The following is a 15,977-nucleotide window of genomic DNA, read 5'->3' as shown; positions in this document are numbered from 1 at the left end:
AATTAAAAGAAATAGCTACCTGAGTAAAATACACTTTTTGCCCAAAATTTACCAGTTATTCAATTTAACCATATTAAAGAATTATTTTTGGAATGGTGAGAAGTAGGGTGATAAAGTTGAAAAGAGCACTGGATTAGGAGTCAGAATATGGGTTCAAATACTTTCTCTATTTCTACTTATGTAGCCTTACTCAAGGCATTTAAGGTCTATGAGCCTCAGTTTCCTAATTTATAAAATGAGTGATTTAGAATAGATAACTTCTAAGATGTCTTCTAGATAGGTGATGTAATAGGGTGCTGAACAGAGAATGAAGAAAACTTGAGCTCAAAACTTACTCAAGTACTCAGTTGGGGGTCCCTGGGAAAGTTGCTTTATCACTCTTAGTCTTAGATTCATCATCTATAAAAGGTAGATATCATTATCTACATCATCATCATCATCTTTACTTTGAGTGACACTAGATAGTATGAAGAAGATGATATGTAGGGAATATAAGAGATTGACAAAGAAGAAATAGAACCTCCATTTACTTTTGCTAGCATTGTCTTTTCATTTTCTTTTATTTTTTTCTATTTTTCTCTTCCTTCTGTCAATCTTCCCTGGTTACCTCTGGAAAGGCTGAAGGATCGGATTCCTTTAATATGTAAGGTTACCCAGTGCCTACCTCTATATGTCAATATCCCAAACTCCATCTGAGCCAGAAACTTAGAAGTAAGTTTAGTTGGTTATGTCTGTCACTAATGTTTGATATAATGGATAAAAGGGAACCCCTTTTATTTATTACAGATGATGATTCCTTGGATTTCTACAGTGAAAGAAAAGCTTGTGAAAATTCATTCTGTTTCACTGAGTACTTCCTGAATGTGAGGTTACTGAAGGCCAATCTGCATATACAAAATTTCTATAGTCTCATTTTTTTTTTAAATGAAGAAGCAGAAAGGCAATCTTTGCAAAAATAGGACAATAATCATTTTAATTCATACAGCATTAATGGCTAAAGGCCAGAGGCAAACTAAAACAAATAGGAAGAGAAAATAGTACATGTGGGTAATATAACTAGTGTTATGTCGCTATAAGAACCATAACTTTTGACTTTAATAACTTTGATATGATTAAATTCTCAATTTTAACATTATAGTGAGTCACGTTCCCAATTATCATGTTTCCCTGCATATCCCATTCTTTCTTCTTGTTGTTATCATTAGCACAATTTCCTGATTAACACATTTGTTTTACTTTTGCTTCCTTGCAAAACATACTAACAAGGTTTCAAGATAATCACTTTTTAGTAAGCATTTGACTTCCCTTGCTTTAAAAAAAGGAACATATATTAAAAGACAATGCAGAAAGTCTTTAGTATTGCTGATCTGTAAGTCATTCAGAGAATTATCTGTACTGTTTCCATTGCCCGTGCTCACAATTCACTCTAAGCAGTTAACATTACTGAAAATGCTAAGCCAATTCTGTTCAAATCTGCCTTAATATCACGTTTCCTATAATAATTAAAATCAATTTACACAAAGCTCTTCCTCAATTACTTGTTCTGATATAAGTGAATAACCAAAAGGATAATACCAAATAATGGATAATCTCAAAATAATTTTAATTTGATTTAGAATTTTATTTATAATTTGTATAATTAGTATTAAGATTATTAAATATTTTAAGGTATCATATATAAATCAAATATACAGCATATCTTTCATAATTTACTATTTATCAATCTTTTTTGCTTTATTTCACGAATATACATTATCATTGTAACTGACATTTATGTAACCCTTTAAATCTCACAAAGTATTTTATGTAAATTATGTGATTGACCTTCATATCAACATGCTGAAAGGTGAATATTAAGGGCACTATTTTTCTCCCATTTTGCAGATGAGGAAAATGGGGTTCAGAAAGGTTAACCACCTTTTCCATGGCCATACAGCTAATACATCTCAGTGCTTGAATTTGATCCCAGATCTTCTTGATTTTCAAGTACAGCAGTTTATTCATTATGCCACACTGCCTCATCTGGGTAAGTTTTCTGAAAATTGGTTTAATGATTTTTAAATGTCAATAATGTATACATGTAAATAACAAAAATATTGTCTATTACAAAAAATATTTCACTATCATTCTTCTGATTCATGAAGGAAGGTTTCTGCATATAAAGGCAACACTGCATTTGGTACTCATCCAACAGGAATTTAAGTGAATTACTCCCTTTGAAGTAAGAGAGACAACTTAGTTCCTAAGAATACTTTCTTATGCCAATCACATAGCATTCAGAACCTTCAGTATATTGTTGTTGTTGTTGTTGTTGTTGTGAGTCCTTAAATTATAGTGGAAAGAAAGCATTTATGTCTTCAGTTAAATATCCATGTGCTATATCTAGCCAAATACAACAGCTCAAGATTTTTGCAGTATCCGAATTACTAGCATAAAATCTAAGACATAAACCTCAACTTAATTATTAATGTATTTGATTTATTTTTAGTGTGCCTGTTGCTCCAAGTCTCTGAGGCAAACTGCACTAAGTACAAGTCTTTTTTTCACATGTAAAATTTTTCTCAAAGTGAGAACAACAAGGTTCCTTGCTAGTTAATGTTCAATCTGAAGCATAGGCCTGGTGCCTTGTTTGGCATCAAAGTAGATCTCTCTTAGCTTACAAGGCAGGTGGGAAATTTAGGGTGAACAAGGAGGATCAAAAAAAAAATCTCTCATTAAAAAAATTCTACTCAGGTTTTGGTTTGGATTGATTATTGTTGACATTAATTAAAATATATCTATTTTTACTTAAACAATATGCCATATTTGATTTGGAAAAGATTGCATAGTTTATTTAAACTAACTCCCACTGAAAGCATGAATCACTTGTACAACATCTCTGACAAATACCTCCTATCCTCATCTTTCTTAAAGATTTCTAATCACCAAGAGAACTCTGCCTCCTGCAGATTCCTATGAAAGCTCTGGTTTTAGGAAGTTTTACCTTGTATTGAAAGCAAATTTGCTTCTCTACAACTACAACACATTCTCCTAGTTCTGCTTCCTGACATTAAATAAAGCCCAATTTCTTTTCAATGTGACAGGCCTTCAAATACACACAATAAGTTCTTATACTCCTCCCTTCTTTCCCTGCTATCATATATTGCCCCTAAGTTTTCCTTTCTTAAGGTTAAACATCCCTAGTTGTTTCAATAAGTCTTCTTATGGCATAGTTTTCAGTCCCCTTACCATCCTGGTTGCCACATTCTCAATATGCTCCATTTTGTCAATGCCCTTCCAAAACACATTTCCTGAATGTGAACACCAAATTCTAGATGTAGTTTGCTAAGGCAAAGTGCAGCAGGATTATAAACTCTTCTGTAAATTCCTTCAGATTAAAAACCTTTGCTATGTTTCCTTTTTTCTTAGACCTTACTACCTTCTTTGAACTCTACTGCCATATTAGCCTACCTGCATCTCACCCATATTCCATTTCAATAGCTTTTATACTGGCCCTCCCATACTAAAATATACTCCCTTGTCACCTTCAAATCTTGTAGTCCCTCATTTCCTTCAAGATTCAGCTCATTCTATCTTCAAAATAAAGCCTTTCCCAGTCTCCTTGACCCTTCCCCATCCCCTCTATCACTGACCTATTAGTGCACTCTCTCCAAGGGTATGCAGGAGTCAATTTGAATCCGGTCAAGAGAGCCAACTGTTACATTTTCCGTGAAAGAATTTTTACCTCAGAGATGAAGAAATGTTACTAATCAGGGCTCAATTAATTATTTTGTTAAATACCTAGAATTAAGAAATAATGGAGAAAAAGAATAATTCAGATTAAACTTAAAAATATGTTGTACTTTTTATTGTTTTTGTTGTGATCTAGTTCTTAAACATTTACCATCATGTCCCTTATTCCTTCACAAGACTACTTTTTATTCACTTTGTACATACTGTGGGTATATTATACATATACACATTACATTCTGAGCTCCTTGAGGGCAGGGACTCTCACTTTTGTTTCTGTATCCCTAGCACTTAATAAAATGTCTACCATATAATAAGCATTTATCAATTAAGTAGTGATTGATTAGTTCTGGGCATTATACTCTGTTAAAGACATATGAAATCAAAAGACAATAGTCTTTCTTTGCAACCAGATTTCTTGGCAGACTCATTTTAAACATGAATCTAATAAAACTAATTTTTTTTTCCACAAGAAATATTTTCGGTGTGATACAATAGCAAAAATAGTGGATTTGGCATTAGAGCATTAGGATTAAATATTCAAACTACATTACTTATTACCTAAGTGATCATGAATAAGTCACTTGAAGCATGGTAGGCTTGTTTCTCTACTTGTAAAATCAGAGTGGTGGACTAGATGTTATCTAAAGTTCATTCCAATGCAAATCTCTGGTCCTATGTCCTATATCTCCCTGATCCTGTAATTGTGTAGTTGATTCATTTTGCTTCTAAATATAGGACATAGGGACTGGAACTGTGATTTGATTGCAACAGAGAACTCCCAGATAAGGAAATTCCCTTTATCAATGCAGGTCAGCACCCCTGGAATTTAATCCTCTCAAAGTGTTGCCTGAGGAACTGAGAGATTTAATGACTTGCCAAGGTTCACAAAGCCAAGATGTGTAAGGAGTGAACATGAACACAGGACTTGTTGCCCTTGAGGCCAGCTCTTTATCCACTATTCAACAATGTGTTAAGACATGACTTTTACCACAATTAAATGTCATCTTGGATGTTGATTCTATCAGCTAGTATCTTAGGGCTCCCTCCCAATCTCATTTCATTTGTAAATTTGATAGATCCAAGTCTTTTACCAAATCGTTGATAAAAGTTAGAAAAATAGAAGGCCAATCCATCTGCCCTTCTCTCAGGTCTGGAGAGGTCTGAATAAAGGATATAGAGCAAACATTCATCTTTAAAATTAAAATAAAAGAACATTATCTTTTTTACAAACCATTTATTATAGCTAACAACATTTCATTGCCTACTGTGATAGTTTTCACCTGCAAGTTCTCAGATCACTCTTCACCTCTCTAGACTGAGAGGAGTTATTCCTTTTATTTTCTTTGGACTTTTTAACAAGTGGTAAAATGGGGATAAAAAAAGTAGCTAGCATTCATAAGCACATTGTTATATATCCCACAAGTGAACTAGCTAATCATCAAAGTTTTCTTATTGTCTTAGACAAATTACCTCTGCTGGCTTCAAATACTGGACAAGAGGCAAAGATTAGGTCTCTTCTGCCCTATAGATTCAGAGATGGATGGAGTGACCAAAAATATATTTGTTATTAAGAAATTGTTTCCCCTAAGTGTAGTCATAATGAAATGACCCTTGTTCTAAAAAGCTTAATGTGAACCAAGGAGAATGTTGAAACTCCAAAATAATTATTATATAATAAAATCAGAGAGAAAGCGGTTACTTTGAGCAGAACACTGCACTAAGTGCTTTGGCAAGGACAATAAAATTTAGGCCTAGTTGGTGTCAAAATGCTTACTGCTTTTTATAGCCACTGGCTATGGATACTTTAGCTGAAGGAATTTTTCATGATGAATGAATGAATAAATGAACGAAAGAGAAAAGCATTTGTTAAGCTCTTGCTATATGCAAAGCCCTTTGCTATTCAGTAGGGCTCCCCCCCAAAAAAAAAAGGAAGGTAGCCCTTGCTCTCAAAGAGCTCACATTCCATTCCATTAGGGAGACAACAAATGGGATTTTTATTTTTTTAGCTATAAGTGAGATGGAAAGGTCCCATGGTCTTTAGGGAAGAGTAGCAAACCAGATACTAACACTTCTTCTTTCATGTCACTTTCAATAATGAAATAACAGTTTCTATCATTGAACTATGTGATAGTATGAAGGACTTTTTCTTTTGGCAAGAACTTTTTCTTCTGGATCTCAAGTATCAATAGCATCTATAGGTACCATGTCTATTGGGTTGCTTCCTAGGATAATAGCTACAGCCACCAGACTGCTTACATTTCTATTCCCAAGGTTCCTGGCTCCATAGTAATAGGATCTGTTATTGAGGGTTTGAGGGTAGATGAAAGTCAAGGTGGTAGTAGTGGTTTGACCTGTCTGTCACTTGTTGCTTTCTTTCTGTCCTACAGTATCCCTTACTGACTCAGCCACTGACCTTTCAGCCCTGTGGGTAGCACTCGGTATGGATAGGTTTCTTTCTTCTCCATCCACTCTTTTTTTTTTCCCCTTCATTCTTTCACAAAATTATACCAGCTAATAGGTGGCCACAGAACATGGCTGACCAGAAGGGACTATTACCAAAACTGTTAGTGAAGCTGATATGGAAGGGTCTAAAAGATACAGCAGGACTGAGTGAGGGGGTATTAAAATTGTAAGTCAGTGGGCAAGATCCAAAGGTCTCCTTATTGTTCTTGGAATCAATCATCAAGAATGGTGATAAGTAGAAAACTCTATAAAGAACTCTGAATATAAGACTGCCTTCTGCATGTTGACTGTTCATCACCTGAGTAAGAAAAAAAGATGAAGAATGTGAGATGACTGGAAGGAAGGGTTGAGGAATCTCAGTAAATAAAAGGCTTATCAAGGTTTATGGGGAAGCAGTAGAAAATGGAAAACATCGGGGCAGTAGGTGTCACAGTGGATAGAGCACTGGCCCTAGATTCAGGAAGACCTGAGTTCAAATCTGGCCTCAGACACCTAACATTTTCTAGCTGTGTGACCCTGGGCAAGTCACTTAACCCCAATTGCCTCACAAAAAAAAGAAAGAAAATAGAAAATAGAAAACACAGAAGAAAAGGGTCCTTGTAGCACTCAGCTTTTGCAGGTTTCTTAAAGGATAAACAAATCTTGTCTTTTTTCTGGAATATGGATTTATCACCCAGTGGTAGTATTCTGCCACAAAAGTTCACTTGGCTGCTTTAGCCACCAAGAGAGATGAATAAGATCCTTGACCTCACCCTAATTAGTGATAGCAGACAAAGCTGAGGAAGGGATTTAGTATAATACAACACTTAGTAGAGGCAAAGCCATAATATTTAAGGAGATGTGCTAGGTGAAGCCATCAGGGATATATTTGGTACAGATGAAAAAGTGCTAAACTTGGAGTCACTAGATTAAAATTCCTCTGCTAATGCCACTCACTATCCCCTTTGTGGGCTTGAGTAAGTCACTTTCTTGGATTCAGTTTTCTCATTTATTAAATGAAAGGATTAGACTTGATGACCCTTAAGGACGTTTCTCACTCTACTATACGAGAAGGAGCAGAAGTGTACCATTCTGTCCTCATTATCAGGAAGCACAAGAGATAATTCCTGAGGCCTTTATTTTCTGCCCTTGTAAAGGGAGGGAGTTTTGAAAACCTAGGAAAAAAGCAAAATAAAACAAAACCATCCCAGGTTATACTCCAGAATAAATCTTTTTTCACCATGCCTCAGCATCTTTCTCACTCTGAAAGATCTTTTTCCTCCTGTGGCCTCTTCTTCCAGTTGACCAATTCTCCCAGAACCTCAAGTTAAAGAAAGATCCCATGACAGTCTTGGTTACTGGGTTCCAGGTTCATCTCTGTTTTTCCTTTGGTTTCTTTACATTTCTCTCTACCATGACATCTACCTCCCCAACCTTTCAGCTTCCTTGAATACATTTTCTTCCCCTATTATGTCATCTCCTTGAGACTGGGTACTGTCTTTCTCATTGTTTGTAATTCTAGTACCAATGTTCAACACGGTGCCTGACACAAAGTGTTTAATAAATATTTATTGACCTGACTAGTTGTAAAAGTACCTGATGTCATGAAAGTGAACTGAAGATTCCTGATTCCTTAACTTTTTTTTTATTCTTTTGCCATCCTATCTTGTTGTTGTTGTTATTGTTGAGTCATTTTTCAGTCATATCTGACTTTTTATGATCCCATTCAGGGTTTTCTTGGAAAAGATACTGGAGTGGTTTGCCATTTCCTTCTCCAGTTCATTTTACAGATGAGGAAACTGAAGCAAACAGTTAAGTGACTTACACAGAGTCACACAGCTAGTAAGTGTCTGAGGCCAAATTTGAACTCAGGTCCTCCTGATTCCAGGCATGGCACTCTATCCCCTGCACCCCCTGTCTTACTTAAAACTCTTCATCTACCTTGTACTTGTCAGTAAGAAACGGTAAACAAAAAGGTGGAAAAATGTAAAGCATTATTAATCATTTGAGATATTAAAATTATATATATATATATATATGTTTGCTTCATCTTCCCTAGAATGTAAGTTTTGTAGATAGCAATGGTGTTCTTTGAAGTGCATAGACCTGTTATAAGGCATGAATGTGAGGACATTTGATATGTATTCTTATACTGCTTCTATTTCCCCTTGACTTCAAGCAAGTTTCTCAGTCTTCTAGTTAATCTGTCCATATGAGAATGGAATAATAATGCATATTTTAAGCACTACCTAGCCAATCCAATACTGTGAATATTTTCAAAATGGCCTTGACAGACTAGAAAGCAACTAAGAATGATAAGTAGTCTTAACCCATTTCTTTCACTCAAGTAACAATTAAATGAATTATGGATTCTTACTTTGGAGAGAAAATTAATGCTTCATTCAATTATATGAAGGGCTGTCATGCAAGAGAAGATGTCAATTTATTCCGTGATTACTATGTAAAAGACATTGTACTTGCTCTTTGGGGTAAAAATGCAAAAAAACAAACAAACAATACCTGCCTTCAATGAGTTTACAATCTACTAAGTGCATGGGGAGGTGAGAAGACACAGCATGTGAGCAGATATAGATAGATAGAGTGAGATAGTTATAGATATATAACACATATTATATAATCTTAGATATTATATAATGTAATGTATTAATGATTTGGTGAAAATGGAGAAAAATGCATACATGTGGGGTTAGGGGACAGGTAGGTGACTATTTGAGAAAGAAACTACTAATGATCAGGGTAGAGCATGAATGTTTAATTTCAAATATGAGAATGATTTTAAAAACTCAGAGAAAGGAAATGGAATAGCAAATATGAGAAATAGCAAGTAGTTCAATTAGAGTAGAACACAGAGTATATGAGGTAAGGTAATGGGTCAGTCAGTCAAACATTTTTTGAGTACTTACTATGTGCTGAGCATTTCACTAAGGGCAAAGAATAGACATATGCACCACCCAAAAGGATATTATATTCTAATGGGAAAGATAACACATAAGAAGGAACTGAAAAGTGAGGGGGAAGCAGAAGGTACCCATTGCAGGAGCATGGGAGAGAAAGTCCTGTGGAGATATGCCTGAGAAATAAGGACAAAGTGATCATGGAACTCCTTCTTAAATTGGAAGTTCTGGAAGAAGCCAGTTATTTAGAATTTGAGGTCTCAGAGTCAAAAGTTACTTCCAATGTAAGAAGGAATTGAGGTGTGGAGTCAACCTGGAAAAGTAGCCTGAAGCCAGACTGTAAAGGCTTTTGTGGGACTTCTGGGAACCAAAATGGCAGAGTAAGCAGTAAATCACTGTAGCTCTCCCATTTTCACCTCCATATGACAATAAAATATCACCCCAGAATAAATTCTGGAACAGTGGGCACACAGGATGGAGTAGTCTTTTAGCATGGGAGACAGATGATTAGCAAGAAATGTCCATCTCACTCAGGTCAAAGAAGAGTCCATTCAAGGACAGGAAGTGTCCCAGCAAGCCAGTAGCTATCCCAGCCTCAGCAAACCAGTGAGAAAACCTGAGCCCTAGTGTGGTGAAGTAGGCAAATGTCAACACCAGGACCTGCAGGTACCTTAGTTTAGCCAGGGGAAACAGTAGAGTGTAACTCAGAGAACCTTTACATGCTTCAGTGTAGTCCAGGGGAAATTCAGAAACCCCCACTGGGGCTCAGCTAGTGCCACATACCACCATTAATACCCCAGTTCAGCATCAGGTAAGCAGCCACCCCACACCAACCCCTTAGCACAGCATCAAACACAAGAGTCCTCCATGAGCCCCAGAGCAATATCAGTGAAGAAGCAGGTAAACTACCAGGGCCCACAGCCATTGGTAAAAGAAGCCTGAGAAAGAAAAAAAAAGGGGGGGAGATAAAATAGTATACTTTGATCAGAATTCAGGCTTCATAGTTCATTCTCTGGATGTGGATAGCACTTTCCCTCATTATTCTTTTGGGATTTTCTTAGATCATTGTATTGCTGAGAAGAGCTAAATCTCTCAAAGTTTGTTATCTCACAGTGTTGGTGTTACTGTATACAATGTTTTCCTCATTCTGCTCACTTCACTTAGCATCAGTTTATTTAAGAATTTCCAGGTTTTTCTGAATTCTGCCTGCTCATCATTTCTTATGCCACAATAGTATCCCATGACATTAATATACCACAACTTGTTCAGCCATTCCCCAATGATGGGCAACCTTTCGATTTCCAATTCTTTGCCACCACAAAAAGGGCTGCTATAAATATTTTTATACATGTGGGTTCTTTTCCCATTTCTATGATTTCTTTGGGATGTAGCCTTAGAAGTGCTATTGCTGGGTCAAAGGGTAGGCACATTTTTATAGCCCTTTGGGCACAGTTCCCAATTGCTCTCCAGAATGGTTGGATCATTTCACATCTCCACCAACAATGCATTAGTGTTCCAATTTTCCCACATCTTCTCCAACATTTATCACTTTCCTGTTTCGTCATGTTGGCCAATCTGACAGGTGTGATGCGGTACCTCAGAGTTGTTTTGATTTTCATTTCTCTAATCAATAATGATTTAGAGCATTTTTTGTATGACTATAGATGGCTTTAATTTCTTCATCTGAGAACTGTCTGTTCATATCCTTTGACCATTTACCAGTTGGGGAATGGCTTGTGTTCTTATAAATTTGTCTTAATTCTCTATATATTTTAGATATGAGGCCTTTATCAGAGAGACTGGTTGTAAAAATTCTTTCCCAATTTTCTACCTTCCTTCTAATCTTAGTTGCTTTGGCTTTGTTTGTGAAAAAAGTTTTCAATTTAATGTAATCAAAATGATCCATTTTGCTTTTCATAATGTTCTCTACCTCCTGTTTGGTCATGAATTCTTCTGTTCTCCATAGATCTGATAGGTAAACTATTCCTCGTTCTCCCAGTTTATTTATGGTATCATCCTTTATATCTAAGTCATGAACCCATTTTGACTTTATTTTGGTATATGGTGTGAGATTTGGGTCTATGCCTAGTTTCTGCCATACTCTTTTCCAGTTTTCCCAGCAGTTTTTTTTCAAAGAGTGGGTTCTTATCCCAGAAGCTGCAGTCTTTGGGTTTATCAAATAATAGATTATTATAGCCATTGGCTACCGACTCTTGCATATTTAACTTATTCCACTGGTCCACCTCCCTATTTATTAGCCAGTACCAAGCAGTTTTGATGATTGCTGCTTTATAATACAATTTAAGATCTGGAATTGCCGGGCCACCTTCCCCTGCATTTGTTTTCATTAGTTCCTTTGATATTCTGGACCTTTTGTTTTTCCAAATGAATCTTCTTATTATTTTTTCTACCTCTATAAAATAATTTTTTTAGTTTGATTGGTATGGCACTGAATAAGTAAATTAGCTTAGGTAGGATTGTCATTTTTGTTATATTTGCTCGGCCTACCCATGAGCAACTGATGCTTTTCCAAGTATTTAGATCTGATTTTATTTGTGTGAAAAGTGTTTTGTAATTGTGTTCATAGAGTTCCTGGGTTTGTTTCAGGAGGTCAACTCCTAAATATTTTATAAAGTCTACAGTAAGTTTAAATGGGATTTCTCTTTCTATCTCTTGCTCTTGGGCTTTGTTGGTAATATATAGAAATGCTGATGGTTTATGCGGGTTTATTTTATAGCCTGCAACTTTGCTAACGTTGTTTATTATTTCAAGTAGTTTTTTACTTGATTCTCTAGGATTCGCTAAGTATATCATCATGTCATCTGCAAAGAGTGATAGCTTTGTTTCTTCTTTGCCTATTCTAATGCCTTCAATTTCTTTTTCTTCTCTTATTGCTAAAGCTAAGGCTTCCAGTACAATATTGAAAAACAATGGTGATAATGGACATCCTTGTTTCACCCCCAATCCATAAGGTAAGATTTTAGCTGAGGCTTGAAAGAAGCCAGAAAAACCAGGAGGCAGAAACAAGGAGGGAGGGAATTACAGAAAGAGAAATAAAAATGCTATATATAGCATTTCCAAATCTATACGAATTAATTAAAAACATTTATAAAGCATTATTGAAGAAAGCACTGTATAAAGTGCTTGAAATTAAATATACATCTACATCTATATCTAGATATAGAAAGAAAGAAAGAGAAAGAAAGAAAGAAAGAAAGAGAAAGAAAGAAAGAAAGAAAGAAAGAAAGAAAGAAAGAAAGAAAGAAAGAAAAAAGGAAAGAAAGAAAGGAAACAATACAGTCCTCTTTCTCAGGAATGGAGAAGACAATACATAAAGAGTTTGAGCTGCACGTCAAATTGGAATACCCTATGGTCCTCAGGGTACATTGGCAAAGCACATGGGAATGTGTCTTTTTTTAATGCCATTTTCCTGGTCTATTCTTGTCTATTTCTGTTGTTGAACCATTTGGCAATTCCAAAGACCTTGGTGATGAGAACTTTCTTTTTGGGGTCTTTAGGAGTTGTGTTTGCAATGCTCACAAGCAGTTAGAAGGCCAGATCTCCATGGGGTTTACTTTCTGGAATGACAGTTTTGTGGTGTGTGTCTTGGTAGACTGGAGATGCTACCACACCAGGGTTCTTGGGCTTACCTGCCAATTGGAGTAGCAGTTGTTCATCAGCAGATGTTGGTGTTATTGAAGTGTTTATTTGTATTTTGAGGGGCACAGAGAAGGTGGGTCACTGCTCCACAGAGGTTGTTACCCTCAATGATGACTATGGGATCAAGGTTGGAAGCAATTATAGCTGGTGGGGGTGGGGTGAGGGGCACTACTGTTCTCAGAGCTCTTGGGTTTAAAATACTAAACTATCTCTTATGAAATCTGAGGGGAGGTGGTAGTGGAAATAGTTTTAGTGGTTTGATTTTGCCAGGGTTATGTCACCTCCTGTCTCTCCTCCAGTGTAATAAGGCATATAATAATATATATGTTGGTGGATATGATATTGTATTATAATTTTAAGGAAATATTTTTCCTTTTATTTATGTGTTCATGTCTATATATCCCTATTTATGTGTATTTTATAAAAAAGATCTAGTATTATATATAACATAGAAAAAAATAAAGGAAAAATATAGAAATACTAAGAAGAAAATGTCAAACTACTCCAATACCTTTGCAAAGAATACCCAAAATGCAGTCTTGAAGAGCTAAACAGGACTGAAACAACTCAATAACGATAAGCATCACCAACAATAAATATTAAAGACATTCCCTTAAGAACAAGGGCTATCCACTCTCATTATTACACTGGAGGAGAAATAGGAGTTGACACAAACCAGGCAAATCAAAGCTACTTTGAACATGTAATATATATTACATATTAATACACACATATACATATGGTAAAATATGATCATTTTAAGGAAATATTTTTGTATCCCCACCTTTTCATATACACAATTAGCATAGATGAAGATTATATTTTATGCATGACCAAGGGATTTTTTGACATATTGATATTATTAATTTTATTAATTTTTTCTAATATCAAACCATCTTTGCACTCCTACTTTAAGTCTTATTTAATTATAATGAGTGAAAAATGAATTTACTGCTTTATTATTTTTGTAGACAATTTATGAAATAGCTTTATATTATTGCTAATTAAAAAGATAAGTTGTTTGCTGTATTTTCTCTTTTTCAGAGTTGGGGGTCAGAACGATATTTGACTCATTCTCTACATAGAAAACAGCTTATTCAAGAAAGTATCATTTCTTTAAATGTTTTGTTGCACCTGCTTGATTCTGATGTCTGTATGTGACAGCCTTTAAATATACTGTTTACTTAGATTATCTCTTTGCATTTACCCTCTTTGCATTTATTTCTTCAGTGTGTACACTTTATATTTTTTATACATATCCATTCCCCTCTTGATCTCAGCTTTGTTGGAACACAGCTATGTGTAATAGAGAGTAAGAGTTGTGATTATTATCTCATTCTCATCTTGAGTTTTTGTTTTTATTTATTTTTTTCTAGTGGACTTCAGAGAGAAACAATCCTGACAGCCACTATCTGACTATTCTATTGTATTTAATATTTTTCAGATTATTGCAGATGTGGATGAAATGACTGCTTTTTGTCATCAAATAGAGTTATTGGGATATAAATTCATCTTCTGTATACTAAATATAAGCATATACTACACAAGGAAACAGGATGGTGTAGATGAGTTATATTTCATCTTGTTCCTATATAGTGTTGATTTCTTTCACTAGGTTTCGGTATTTTGAAACATGCCAGGTATTAGATCAGATTTTCTTTCCCCTTTGACATTATTTTGTCGTTGGTATCTTAAATAGATAATCATTTTCTATGTATATTCAAATTTTCTAGCCTTCTCACCAAAATACTTGAGTATATTGTGGTACATGAATAAGCAGCACATACATAAATCACACCTATAGAAGTGTCTTATTATAGTAAATAAATATGATAAATTTGTAACTGTGTTTGTTTAATAATCACCAAACTAATAATTAATTTGTCTCTATACCCCTGGGATATTTTTATATTCCCCTTCTGGCTCCTCAACCAATATTTTGTGTTCTTATTTCCATTTTTGTGATATGAACTATGAATACTTTTTATAAAGTAGATAAACATATAATTGTACTGTATTTAGAATGTTTCCTGGTATTCTCATCTTTTGGTATTAGATATATAGTGTCTTCTATTAAGAAAGATGAGGTCAGGTTTGTATTTGAGAGGAAGCTGGTAAAGTGCTTTGCTAGTAATCCATGTGCTACTATGAAGTGCTAGAGGCAATAATTATGGATTTTATCTCTCCTGGCTACTTTCCAGTTTTGCAGAGCAGCTAGAATTTCAGTTACGTTCCTTGAAATAACTATTCTGGTATTTGTTATATTAATGTAATAGGTGCTTTCTGTTTTCTTTCTGATCCAAATTGTGTTTTAATTGTATTAGAACAGAAAATTCCCCATCTTTGAAGGTTTTCTTTTCTCCTATAATTTTTTTAAGAGGGCCTTACAGTAATTTTTATGTTAAATTACTTATTTCTTCTTTGTGATAGTTCAACTTTGTGTCATCTTAATATTTTTACTTTTATTCATTAATTTTCATTGTTTTAATTGTTAAAGAGTATTCAAGACTTCTGATATAATATGCGTTATTATCACTATGTGACCATTTATCAACACCTCACTTTTTTCATGCTGAACCTGAAAATTTGAGTTTTCCCATTCTTCTTATTGATTAAATATGTTAATTTTTTTATCAATTTTATTGATCTTTTAAAGAGATCTCTTTGTTTTATTTATCAATTCAATTGGTTTTTTATTTCACATATCATTGATTTGTCCTTCTATTTTAATAGTTTCCTCCTTTCTGCTTGTCTTTGTGAACTAATATCCTCATTTTTAAATTCGATTAACTGCAGACTTAACTTTTTTATTTTTATCTATTATCAATATATGTATTCAGGAGTATAAATTTGGCTCAGTACTGCTTTGCTTATATTCCATAAATTTTGATGTGTTGTATTTATATTGTTATCTTTAATATAATTTGGTTTTCTTTCTGTAATTTGTTCTTTAACTCAGGAATTATCTAACAAGTCATTTTAGTCTCCATAGAGACCTGCATGTTTTGATCATATTTGCCTTGTTTGTAGCTACTTTTATTGTGTTATGATCCATAAATGTAATATGTACATAATATTTCTGCCTTGCTGAATTTTTCTGTAGCTTATTTGTAATCAGTTTTGATGACATAAACTTGCATATTAGAAAATAACATGTACATTGACTTTTTGAATTCTATTCTTTCCATTTCTTTCTTAAATCCAGTTTCTTCAGCATTAGTTAGGAAT

The 15,977-nt window shown here is 34.6% G+C and overlaps 1 long non-coding RNA gene across 1 annotated transcript; it reads left to right on the top strand.

The window, feature by feature from the left end:
• Window positions 1–1,887: 1,887 nt before the first annotated feature.
• On the top strand, window positions 1,888–15,098 carry LOC144457906 (uncharacterized). The gene is made up of 3 exons (XR_013487507.1): window positions 1,888–2,026; window positions 11,990–12,061; window positions 13,794–15,098. It is a non-coding gene; the product is annotated as an uncharacterized LOC144457906 (long non-coding RNA).
• Window positions 15,099–15,977: the final 879 nt, after the last annotated feature.

This window comes from Phascolarctos cinereus, unplaced genomic scaffold (assembly GCF_003287225.1).
Source record: "Phascolarctos cinereus isolate Bilbo 61053 unplaced genomic scaffold, phaCin_HiC Scaffold_5;HRSCAF=322, whole genome shotgun sequence".
Lineage (NCBI taxonomy): Eukaryota > Metazoa > Chordata > Mammalia > Diprotodontia > Phascolarctidae > Phascolarctos > Phascolarctos cinereus.
Note: the sequence above shows the minus strand (reverse complement) of the source record. Positions and strands in the feature narration are given on the sequence as shown.